A 13,219-nucleotide genomic window follows, 5' to 3' on the forward strand; every position below is an offset into this window, starting at 1 on the left:
ATCATTGACAGATTTAGTTTGAATAATATGCATGGCAGTTGGACAAAAAGTGTTTTGTTTCCAAAATACAAGTGCATTCGATCTCATGAGTGCTTAAGTACAGTCTAGCTAATTTAAAGCACATTGTACTTGCTTTTAGCAGATGTATCCTGGGAGAGGGGGAAGGTCAGAAATTTGCTGTTTTATTCAAATGTCTACACGCTTGAAATTTGGGGTGATAATGCTGACATTGCAGTTTGATTTGCTTCCCATTTTGCTGTTGGGTTTTGTTTTGGTTTGGAGTGTTCTAATCGTATAACAGAAAGAAGTCCTCTTGCATGACCTGTGGACTGACAGCACTTTTCATACAGAGCTTGCTGTCAGTAATAGGCAGGCAGCGTCCCTCAGGCCAGTAAAAATGGGTCTAAACTGCCGTGATTGGTTATAATCAGCACCTCTAATTGAAACAGCCTGTGTTACTGGTGGAATTCTGGGATCCCTGGCTGGCTCCCAAGAATGCCCAGAATGTTAGCTGTTTTTTTTGCTGCAGGCATCTTACATCAGCTTCGTTTATGACAGAAAAAGTACGGATTCTAAGAAACTTGGTGTACATACACACAGGCAAGAAAGCAAAATATTCTAGATGTTCATGTCGAGAAAAGTGATCTTCATCATCAAGGTAAGTTTTCTTTGCAAATCCTTTGTGGCAGCTCTGTACTGGATCTCCAGTGTTTTTGTTTAAATTGGGAAAATCTTACTACTTTTTTGAAGAGAGATGAATTATGGCTCGTTAAAATCTAACGAAAATGAAAAGCAGGCACATAGTTTGTATCTCTCATTTCAAGGAGTCATTAGTATTGAAAACTGATGCAATGTGGAAAAAGAAAAGTTTTGTGGTTCAAATATAACTTTTTTTTTGCTGTCTGCATGGCAGGCATAACCAGATGATCATCGACAGCACCGATATTTTCAGTGCATGCTATGTGTCCAGATGCAGGTTTCATCGGCTCTTAACTTTCAGGATCCATGGAAGTAGAAGGTTTTAGGATTAGTATCCATTGACAGACTAGTGTGCATTGCTATGATCGCGCATTAATGTTGTATTATCTATTCACAACCTTTTCGGTCCATATCTACTTATGCTCAGCTGTCTCACTGTGCTTACAAGTATTGTCTGTTCTATACAGATTGTACCTTCCTAGTTGTTTTTACAGCTGTTTAATAGTGGTACATGGACTCTTGTTTCTGCATCTGTAAAATCCGGTTTATAAGCTTGTTTATTTTAGTAGGGGAGATCGTCGTGCAGTGATAATGTCACCGATCTGGTCATGGGGTGACACGGTGGCATAGTGGTTAGCACTGGTGCCTCACAGCACCAGGGACCCGTGTTCAATTCCAGCCTTGGGTAACTGTGTGGAGTTTGCACTTTCTCCCCGTGTCTGCGTGGGCTTTCTCCGAGTGCACTGGTTACCGCCCACAGTCCAAAGATGTGCAGGTTCGGTGGATTGGCCACGCTAAATTGCCCTTTAGTGTCCAAAGGTTAGGTGGTTGAGTGAGCCTGGGTCGGGTGCTCTTTAAGAGCATCAGTATAGACTCGATGGGCTGAATGGCCTCCACCCGCACTGTGGGGATTCCATGATAGGGGATTCTATGTGTAGTAATCCAGAGGCCCAGGCTAATGCACTGGGGACCAGGGTTCAAATCCCACCATGGCAGCTAGTGTAATTTAAAAACAAATTAGAGTACCCAATTCACTTTTTCCAATTTAAAGGGCAATTTAACATGGCCAATACACCTACCCTGCACATCTTTTGGGTTGTGGGGGCGAAACCCACGCATACACGGGGTGAATGTGAAAACTTCACATGGTCAGTGACCCAGAGCTTGGATTGAACCTGGGACCTTGGCACCGTGAGGCAGCAGTGCTAACCACTGCGCCACCCCGTGCTGCCCCGCAGCTAGTGTAATTTAAGTGCAATTAATAAAATCTGGAATTATAAAAGTAGTCTTGGTCATAGTGACCAGTAATAGTATTATCAAACGATTTTTAAAAAAAATATCTAGTTCACGAATGCCCTTGTTTAGGGTGTTGGTGAGGCCACAGCTGGCGTATTGTGTGTGGTTTTGTTGTGCTTATCGGAGGAAGAATGCTCTTGCTATGGAAAGAGGGCCGCAAAATTTACCAGGTAATTCCAGGGATGGTGGGACTGTCATATGAGGAGTGACTAAATCGGTTAGTATTATATCCATTGAAATTTCAAAGAGTGAGAGTGGATCTCATAAAACTTATAAAATTCTAACGCGATTAGACTGGGTAGATTCAGAAAGAATGTTCCCAATGGTGGGGGAGTCCAGAACTGGGGTTCATAGTTTGAGGATAAGGGGTAACCTTTTAGGAATGGGGTGAGGAGGAGTTTCTTCATTCAGAGAGTGGTGAATCTGTGGATCTCATTAGTAGTTGAGACCAAAACTTTGTGTAATTTCAAGAAGCAATTAGAATAGTTGTGGGTCGAAAGGGATCAAGGAGTATTGTGGGAAGCCAGGATTAGAATATTGAACTTGATGATCAGCTATGATTATAATGAAGGGGCGCCACTGTGGCACAGTGGTTATCACCACTGCCTCATTCCTCCAGGGACCTGTGTTCAATTCCGGCCACGAGCGACAGTCTGTGCAGAGTTTGCACTTTCTCCCCGTGTCTGCGTTAGTTTCCTTCAGGTGTTCTAATTTCCTCCCACAGTCCTAAGATGTGCAGGTTAAGTGGATTAGATATGCTAAATTTCCCCTTGGTGTCCAAAAGGTTAGGTGGGGTTACTGGCCAGAAGATGTGGATAGGGAGGAGGCGTGGGCTTAAGTAGCGTGCGCTTTGCAAGGGCCAGTGTAGACTTGATTGGCTGAATGGCCTCCTTCTGCACTGTAAATTCAATGATTCTATAAATGGTGGAGTAGACTTGATGGGCCGAATGGCCTCCTCCTGCTTCTATTTTCTATGTCTGTTTCTATGTATAAGCAGATGATCCCCACCCCCACACACACACAAGCACACTTTTCAGGTACGTAAGGCAAGCAACTCCTGAAGAAGCACGCTGGCCCCACAAGTTCTGGCCAAGATCAGTGTTAGAAGGAGTCCATGCTACTCATGAAATATTGGAAGCCAAATGTTTGTTCGTTAACTATTCAAGTTTAAAGCACCCGCATTATTCATCTTTATTTCCTTAATTTTCTCTCTTGAACTAATTAGCAGATCTGGCAATATCTGTGGAGAGAGAAATAGAGATAACTTTTTGGGTCAATGAACTTTAATCAGTTCTGATCGCAGTTTTTTGTTTTTTATATTAATCTTTAATTTTAAAAATTGGCAGATACCTGCATACTGTATAAATGCATGGCACATTGAAGTGCAAAGAGTAAATTGATGCATAACAGCAAAGGTCACCAAATTGATTAAAAAGGGGAAAAAATGAATATGGGAGTAAACTCGCACGGGATATAAAACAGATTTTAAGAGCTTTTACAAATACATAAGGAGGAGAGTAGCTAAAGTAAATGTTGTTCCCTTAGAAGCAGGGTCAGGATAAATCATTATGGAGAATGAGGAAATGGCAGAGATGTTGAACAAACATTTTCCACCTGTCTTCATAGGAGATTACATACTAAAAAAAGAGGGCAAACTAGGGGGTAAAAAGAGTAAGCAATTTAAGCTAATTAATATCAGCAGTGAAAATGTATTAGAGAAAATTAAGCAACTAAAAGTTGACATCCCAGGATGTGATGGCCTACATCATAAGGTTCTAAAAGAGGCGGCTGTGGAGATGGCGGATGAACAAGTTATGATTTTACAAAATTCTCAAGATTCTAACCTGGGGCGAAATGCTCCGACCCCCAGCAGGGTCAGAGAATTGCCTGGGGCCACCGAAAATCCTGCCCCCGCCGTGGCAGAGATTCTCCACCACCCGGGAAGTGGCGGGGGCGGGAATCTCGCCACTCCGATCGGCGAGGCCCCTGCGGCGATTCTCCGGCCCGCGATGGGCCGAAGTCCCGCCACTGGGAGGCCTCTCCCGCCGCCGAGCTTTGAACCACCTCTGGCCGCTGACGTCACCACCGGCGCATGCGCAAACCAGCGAAAGCCTTTCGGCCAGCCCCACTGCTGGGCGGCGGGCCTGAAAGGCCGCTGGCGCCGGTTTTTGCGCCAGTCGGCGTGGTGCCAACTGCTCCGGCGCAGGGCTAGCCCCCAAAGGTGTGGAGAATACCGCACCTTTGGGGAGGCCCGACCCCGGAGTGGTCGGCGCCATTCCCTTACGCCAGGACCCCCCGTCCCACCGGGTATGGGAGAATCCCGCCCCTGGTCTCAGCAGTTTGGAAGTTAGCAAATGTAACACTGCTATTCAAGACATGGGATGAGTCTTGTTGTGGGGGTGAGAAAACAGTATCTACCGGCCAGTTAGCCTGATCACAATCCTCAGAAAAATGCAGGAATCTATTATTAAGGCAGTCTTAACAATGTACTTCAAAAATCATAGTATGATAAGACAGAGTCAACATGGCTTTATGAAAGAGAAATACTGGCCGGAATTCTCCAGTCTTCGAAATTCACTTTCCCCGCTGGCAGCGCAGCCCTGGAGGCAGGTTTCATGGCAGCATGGGGTGGTTTCGATGGGAAATCCCATTGAAAAGCAGCAGGAAGATAGAATTCCACCACCAGTGAACAGTGCACGTCCAAGAAACACATGGCTAGGGGGGCCGGACGATCCCACCCAGTGTTTCGCATTATCAGAGTGTGAATAAAAACATTTATATAAAAAAAAATTATCAGAATGTTTTGAGGATGTAACAAGTAGGGTAAATAAAGGGGAATCAGTAGATGTAATGTACTTTGATTTCCAAGAGGCATTTAGTAAGATGCCATTCAAAAGGTTAATGCACAAGAAAAGGAAGGACTCATCGAGTTAGCTATAATATATTAGCATGGATGGGTGTTGTTAATGGGCAGGAGGCAGAGATTAGGGATAAATGGGGCACTTCCAAGTTGGCAGGCTCTGAATAGTGGAGTGTTTCAAGGATCTGTACTGGAGTCTCAGATATTTACAATCTATATATTAATGACTTAGACAAAGAGATCAGAAGTAATGTATCCAAGTTGGCTGATGTTAGACTATTAGATTGCAATGTAAGGCCTTTATTGCAAAGGGATTAAGACTACAAGGCTGAATAAGTCTTGCTCCAATTGTACAGGGCTTTGGTGAGACCAGTGCTGTACTGTGTACAATATTGGTCTCCATATCTGAGGATGGTGAGATTCACAATGGAGGCAGTACAACAAAGGTTCACAAGATTGGTTCCTGTTTTCCAACGATGAGAGGTTGGGCAAATTGGGTCTCTCTCTCTCTCTGGAGTTGAAGAATGAGAGGTGATCTCATTGAAATGTATATTATCCTGAAGGGGCTTTGGCAGGGTAGACACTGAGAGGTTGTTTCCTCTGGCTGGGGAATCAGGATAATGGGCATCATTTACAACTGAAATTAGGAGAACCTTCTTCACTCAAGAGATTGTGAATCTTTGGGATTCTCTATCCCAGAGGGTTATGGACGCTCCATTGTTGGGTATATATTCAAGACTGAAGTCAATAGGTTTTTGATCTCTTCGGCAACCAAGGGGTATGAGAGTAAGTGAGAAAATGAAGTTGAAGCAAATGCTCAGCCATGATCATAATGAATGGCAGAGCAGCTCAAGGATCTGAGTGGTTTACATCTGCATCTATTTCTTATGTTCTCTTCACAGAGTTGGAAAAATAAATGCTGTTTTGTAAGTTTGTTTTGGATTGTTGTTTAGTCTTTTGAAAAAAATGTCCAACACCCGTTGAATAAGGAGTTTAAAAGCAAACATACTGCAGATACTCAAAATCTGAAATAAAAACAGAAAATTCTTTCAACCTGCAACACTAATTCTATTCCCCTCTCCCTCTGCCTGGCCTGCTGAATAGTTGCAGGTCATTTATGATAAAGGAGTCTTCCTATTTCTTTGCCCATAGCTGCTATGTCCCTATTGCTAAGAGTCTGGAACAGTTTTTTATTTAAAAATATTTTTATTAAGATATTTTTTAACACAGCATTGACATGGTAAAATAAATATTTCCCCACCCGACCCAATCTTCACACACCTCAACCATCTAACAGCTATCCGCCCGCACCCCCGCACCCCCCTCACCCCTTCAGAATGCTGCTTCTGCCGACATTTTAATTTTCCCCGAGAAAGTCAACGAACGGCTGCCACCTCTGAGAGAACCCTAGCGTAGACCCTCTTAAGGCAAACTTTATTTTCTCAAGACTGAGAAACCCAGCCATGTCACTAAGCCAGGTCTCTACACTCAGGGGCTTCGAGTCCCTCCACATTAAAAGGATCCGCCTCCGGGCTACCAGGGAGGCAAATGCCAGGACGTCGGCCTCTTTCACTCTTTGAACTCCCGGATCTTCTGACACTCCAAAGATCGCTATCTCTGGACTCAGCACCACCTGAGTTTCTTGCACCATGGACATTGCCTTCGCAAACCCCTGCCAAAGCCCTCTGAGCTTCGGGCATGCCCAGAACATGTGAACATGGTTTTGGTGGGGTTCCCACGCGCCTCACACATGTATGCCCGGTGGACCACCTTAAATTGTATTAGGCTAAGACTGGCACATGAAGAGGAGGCATTGACCCTGCTTAGGGCATCCGCCCATAGACCTGCCTCTAACTCTCCACCTAGCACGCCCTCCTACTTGCCCATAAGCTCCTCCACCGGGGTTTCCTCCGCCTCCAACAGCTCCTGGTAGACATCCGACACCTTCCCCTTCCTCACCCAGGAACTGGAAACTACTCTATCCTATATCCCCCGTGGTGGCAGCAGTGGAAAGACCGGCACCTGCTTTCTCAGGAAGTCTTGCACTTGCAAATATCTAAAACCATTCCCTAGTGGCAGTTTAAATTTATCCTCCAGCACCTTCAAGCTGGGAAAGCTCCCATTTCTAAACAGATTCCCCCATCCTTCTAATTCCTGCCCTCTGCCAGCTCTGGAACCCGCCATCCAGCCTGCCCGGTGCAAACCTGTGGTTGTTGCAAATCGGGGTCCAGACCAACGCACCCTCCACCTTCTAATACCTCCTCCATTGCCCCCAGATGCTCAGTACCACCACTACTACCGGACCTGTGGAGTATCGGGCCGGTGAGAACGGCAGAGGTGCCGTTACCAATGCTCCCAGACTGGTGCCTTTACATGACACCGCCTCCAACCGCTCCTATGCCGACCCATCCACCATTACCCACTTCCTAATCATGGCTATGTTAGCCGCCCAGTACTAGTTGCAGAAGTTCGGTAGCGCCAACCCACCCTCCACCCGACTACGTTCCAACCACATTTTCTTCACCCGTGGGGTTTTATTCGGCCACACAAAGCCCGAGATGTTCACACGCTTGAAAAAGGCCTTAGGGATGAAGATGGGGAGGCACTGAAAGACAAACAGAAATCTGGGGAGGACCGTCATTTTCACGGTCTGTATCCTCCCCGCCAGTGACAACGGGAGCATGTCCCATCTCTTAAAGTCCCCTTCTATTTGCTCTACCAACCGGAATAGATTAAGCTTATGCAGTGCGTCCCATTTCCGTGCCACCTGGATTCCCAGATAGTGAAAGCTCTTCCCTACCATTCTAAGCAGCAGCTCTCCCAGTCTCTCCTCCTGCCTTCTAGCCTGAATCACGAACATCTCGCTCTTCCCCATGTTCAATTTATACCCTGCAAAACTGCCAAATTCCCCCAAGATCCACATAAACTCCCCCATCCCCTCCAACGGGTCCGAAATGTACAAAAGCGAATTGTCCGCGTAGAGCGAGACCCGGTGCTCCAAGTCCCCCGAACCAGCCCATCAGTTCCTCAAAGCTCATAGCACCATGGCCAATGGCTCTTTAGCTAGAGCAAACAATAACGGGGAGAGGGGGCACCCTTGCCTCGTCCCTCGATGTAATTTAAAATACCCCGACCTCAGCCGGTTCGTACGCATGCTCGCTACAGGCGCCTGGTAGAGCAACCGCACCCAGCCAATAAAGCCCACAACAAACCCAAATCTTCCCAGCGACTCCCACAGGTACTCCCACTCCACCCGATCAAAAGCCTTCTCTGCATCCATCGCTACCACCACCTCCGCCTCTCCTCCCTCTGAGGGCATCATAATAACATTTAAAAGCCTCCAAAAGTTGGCCTTGAGATGCCTGCCCTTAACGAATCCCGTCTGGTCTTCCCCTATCACTCGGGAATGCAGTCTTCCATCCTTGTGGCAAATATCTTAGCCAACAACTTGGCATCCACATTCAAAAGTGAGACCAGCATATATGAGCCACACTGCTCAGGATCCTTCTCCCGTTTAAGAATAAGTGAAATCGAGGCCTGCGACATTGTCAGTGGGAGGATTCCCTTCTCTCTAGCCTCGTTAAATGTCCTCACCAGCAGTGGACTCAATATCTCTGAGAACTTCTTATAAAATTCCACTGGGTAACCGTCTCTCCCCGGAGCTTTGCCCAACTGCATGCCCTCCAGCCCCTTGATAATTTCCTCAATCTCAATTGGGGCTCCCACCACATCCATCAGGTCCTCCACCACCCTCGGAAACCTCAACTTATCCAGATATTGCCTCATCCCCTCCACTCCAGCCCCCCCGGCTGAACTTTGTTCACCCCCCTGGGTCCAAGACCATGTTACCATCCCTATTCTTCACTCTACCAACCTCCCTGGCCGCCTCTCTCTTCCTAAGCTGTTGCGCCAATATCCTATCGCCGTACTCCCCGTACTCATAAACCGCCTCCTTTACCTTCCTCAACTGCTCCACTGCCTTCCCTATGGTCAACAACTCAAACTCTGCCTGCAACCTCCGCCGCTCCCTCAGGAGCCCCGCGTCCGAGGCCTCTACATATCTCCTGTCCACCCAGAGTATCCCCTTCACTAATCTCTCTCCGTCTGTTCCCCCTTTTCCCTGTGGGACCGAATCGAAATTAGTTCCCCTCTAACAACCACCTTCAGAGCTTTCCAAACCGTCGCTGCAGATACCTCTCCCATGTCATTTGTTTCCAGGTAGTTCTGGATGGACTTATTCACCCGCCCGGAGACTGCTTCAACCGCTAACAACTCCACCTCGAGTCTCCATAACGGACGTTGCCCTCTCTCCTCACTAACCCGCAAATCCACCCAGTGCGGGGCATGATCCGACACTGCAATTGCCGAGTATTCCGTCCCCACCACCCTGGGTATTAGTGCCCTGCTCAGAACAAAAAATGTCAATACATGAGTACACTTTATGGACGTGAGGAAACGCCCCAGCCCCCATCAACCTCTCCAGCATGTCCATCACATATGCCCTCGCATCCGATCCCTCACTGCCTTCAGGGAGGCCAACAATTCTGAGGTTCTGCCTGCTGGACCTATTCTCCAGGTCCTCCAGCTTCTCCTGCATCCTCTTCTGGCGGTCGTCCAACATCTCCACCTTGGTCTCCAGCACGGTTATATAGTCCTCCTGGTTGGATAACTTTTGTTCGATCACCTGTATCGCTTTCCCCTGGGTCTCCTGATTCAAGACTACTTGATCAATCGAAGCCTTGATCGGGTCCAGCGTATCCTTTTTCAGCTTGACGAAGCAATCCTCAAAAAACTTCACCAGCTGCTCCGTCGACCACTGTGCCGTCTCTCCTCGGCCCTTGCCCTCCGTCATGCTGTCCCGCGGTACCAGCTCCGCTTGCTTCTCACTACCAGGACTGAGTCGTTTCACACGGCCACTTCCGGTCCAATTCGGCATACACCAGAGAAGGAATCCTCCTTACTGTAGCACAGTTCACCGAATTATCCCATAAAATCTGAGAAAAATCAGGGGGAAAATGTCCGAATGTCCGTTACAAGTCTGGAACAGTTATGGTACAAAAATCTACTCAACCTTCAGATGTAAGAACTGTTTTTGCACATGGGGCAAGATTAAAATTTTAATTAATTGATGGATGAATCATAGAATCATAGAATTTACAGTGCAGAAGGAGGCCACTCGGTCCATCTAGTCTGCACGGCCCTTATAAAGAGCACACTACTCAAGCCCATGTCTCTACCCCATCCCTGTAACCCAGTAACCTCTACTCAATATGCTGGGCCTTTGAATTATTTTGTATTGAAGTAATCCTTCATGATTCATCCAGTGTACCCGATCTCTCTTTTACTCTTCACACACACAGGCAAGGATTGCTATCAAGGACAATTTTAACCTAACCTGCTGCTTGAGAGACTGGCAGGATCAGATGCAATGTTGGTTTTACACTCTTTGATTAGTGGAGAGGAATCTTGCTTGGAACGTTCCACCCAATCTCGTGGGTTTTCTGCCCAGTCGGCCAGGTTAAAAGTACCTCACGCCAAGTCAGTAGCAAGAGAGCGAAGTGCATGATGCATGACTACATTCATTATTACAATTATGGAATGGAGCACGTTATTACCACCTATGACTTCATGCTGTACACGTAGCCTGGTGAGACTGAGGCAATCAAGAGTTCAGGAAATGTGATTTGTTTGTGACTGTAACATGGTCTGTTTCGATGCTGACTTTAGACTGGAGGGAATCTAACAGGGATTTCAGAGAGAGCTGAGTTGGGGTGAAAGCCCATTAATATGAATGACATCCGTTGAGTGGACAGCACTTGGCTGAAAAACATGCAGCTTTACCACGTTGTAAATGGCGACTAGCACAAATCTCCTTCTTAACTCTGCCTGAACTGCTCCTAACTGGAAAAGTTGTGCCATCAGAACAGATATTTTTCATCATTTTACAATTTCCAAGTGAAACTGAGTGGCCATGCTGTGCCCAAAAGCAGCTCACAGTGAGTGGCACAGTGTGGCTGATAAAAGCTGAGAGATCGCACTCCTGGGGTCTACCTGGCTCCCAACGCCCCATGAGATCCAGCAGGAATGGCAGGACAATTGTGGACAATTTCACTCAATTGGAGATTTAAACCTGAATTTTTTTTCCCCTGCTAATTAATCAATTGTTCAATTGAAGTAATTTAGCTCTTACTTCATTTGGAAATTCATCCCAGATGTTGAAATGGTAGAGTAATTTGTGAAAAAAGAATTTCAAACTTTCAAATCAACTTACGTAGCACTAATCTTCACATGAAATGCCCTATTTATTATTAGTAGGTTTATAATTTCAAACTTGAATACTTAACAATCATGTTATTTGAAAAGGATGTTTTCAATTTACCTTTTTTATATTGTCTGCTATGTTCTATCAATCATAGCAATCAGTTAGACCACCACAGCTGCTGTACTGGGACAACTGGGATTTCCTTCTCCACAAATGGAGTGATTGCTATGAGAATAATTGGCAAGGTTTTCTGTTAATCATTTTAGATAGAGTAACTAGCAGAGGAAACGCTTATAGATCCAGAGCAGATGAAATTATTTGATAGGTTTTCTGGGGACTGTGATTGACTATGTGTAAGGAATATGTTGAAAGGAGGGTCTGATGTTTAATTCGGATCTACCCCATGAGTTGGACAGCACTATCAGCCGTGGCCCAGTCAGAACGTTGTTAGACTGGTGTCTTTGGTTGGAATGTTGGCAATGCTGGGCGGAATTCTGCACCCCTTCCCGCCGGCAACCAATGACGAGCTGCCTCTGTCATGGGAAAACCCGGCATGGTGGGAGGTGGAAGGGCACTGGTGAATTCCGTCCATTGTCTTTGAGATTATGGGACGTTAAAGCACTCTCAGGTAGACGTGAACGATCCCACTGCACTATTCAAAGAAGAGGAAGGGGATTCTCCCAATATCCTGGCCAACATTTATTTTAACAACTAACGCCTAAAAGCAAATGATGTCGTCATTTATTTAATTGCAGTTTGTGGGATGTTTCTGTTTGCAAATTTGCTGCTTTGTTTTCAACATGATCAGAGTGACTTTATTTCAAAAGTATTTCACTGGCACTTTGCAATGTCCTGAAGTTGTGAAAGGTGCAATATAAATGCAAGTTTTTTACCTTTTTTTTTCTCCAGTGTCAAATTTAGTCCCATTATACTCCTGTGAAGCACCTTAGGATGTTTTATTGCATTAAATGTGCAATATAGATATATATTGTTGCTGGTCATCAATATTTATTCAGTTATCAGTGTATGAACCTGATTATTTTCTGCTTTGTTAGAAAGCAGATCTATGATGTTTAGAGATAGGAACTTCTGAATTATATTCCCCTCATTACAAGTATGTAAAGACATAAAGGTGGGTGGGATGGAAAATCTCGTGAGGCAGCTAAACATCCATTGACTTTCCAGTCCTCCCAAGCGCAGGCCTGGAAAATCCCATGGGCAGGATTCACCGACCTCCCAGCTGCGTGTTTCCCGGTGGCTAGAGGTGGTGCTCCATTCGCTGGCAGCAGGATTCTCTGCTCCCGCTGCTTTCAATGGGAACTCCCATTGACGCCGCTCCTCGCTACCAGGAAACCCGTGGGCAGAGGTGCTCTGCAGGCAGGACCGAGAATCCAGCCGCTGGTGAACGGCTGGAGAATTCCGGCCAGAGGGATTCTAAGATAAAGTTCTAAGTGTGGTAGTGAGCTTGAACTGCTGGGTGCTTCCCGACGACCCACCTGGTGACACCGCCATCGATATCAAACAGCAATTAGGGCCGTTAATGATGCCCCACGATCTTCACGTCAGAAATTACTATCTCACCAGCTGTTTCGTCTAGACTGCTCCTGGCAGCTCCCTGTTAACAACGAGGAGAAGCACTTAAGCTGAGCAGAGTCCTCATCCCCTACTAGGAACGGGCCCTGGGCGTTTCTGGGGTGACCGAGGGCAGGGCGGTCACCACTGTCGAGCTTGGTCTGTGCCATTGAGATGAGTATCCACTGGCCCCCACTCAGGTGACCTGTGGATTGTTCATGCCAGACAGAATGATCCTTCTGCCCCACCGACCATGTGTCCATTTTCCCGCAGGATCGCCGTCCGGGCTGCCCCCCCCCCCCCCCCCCCCCCCCCCCCCCAACCACCTTCCATGAGAACACTTTGAACACTTTGGAGGATAACTACGAGGATGCCACCATTGGCGTGTCACAGCTATCATCCCCACCTTCCACCAGCGCAGCAACACACAGCTTAGTGGGCAGAATAGTGAACAGGTTTCTGGGGCACAATCTGGCGAGCACAACACAGTTGCCGATGCACATGGACCAAGGAAACAATCAAGGGAGACA

General features: G+C 46.6%; 1 protein-coding gene across 1 annotated transcript in view; it reads left to right on the forward strand.

Annotated features, from left to right (window-relative positions):
* The first annotated feature begins 492 nt into the window (after window positions 1-492).
* Window positions 493-13,219, forward strand: part of ddr2a (discoidin domain receptor tyrosine kinase 2a) — a 201,511-nt gene continuing 188,784 nt past the window's right edge. The window contains exon 1 of the mRNA XM_038794916.1: window positions 493-658. The gene's annotated coding sequence lies outside the window, so the exon portion shown is untranslated. The remainder of the gene's footprint in view (window positions 659-13,219) is intronic.

This window comes from Scyliorhinus canicula, chromosome 4 (assembly GCF_902713615.1).
Source record: "Scyliorhinus canicula chromosome 4, sScyCan1.1, whole genome shotgun sequence".
Lineage (NCBI taxonomy): Eukaryota > Metazoa > Chordata > Chondrichthyes > Carcharhiniformes > Scyliorhinidae > Scyliorhinus > Scyliorhinus canicula.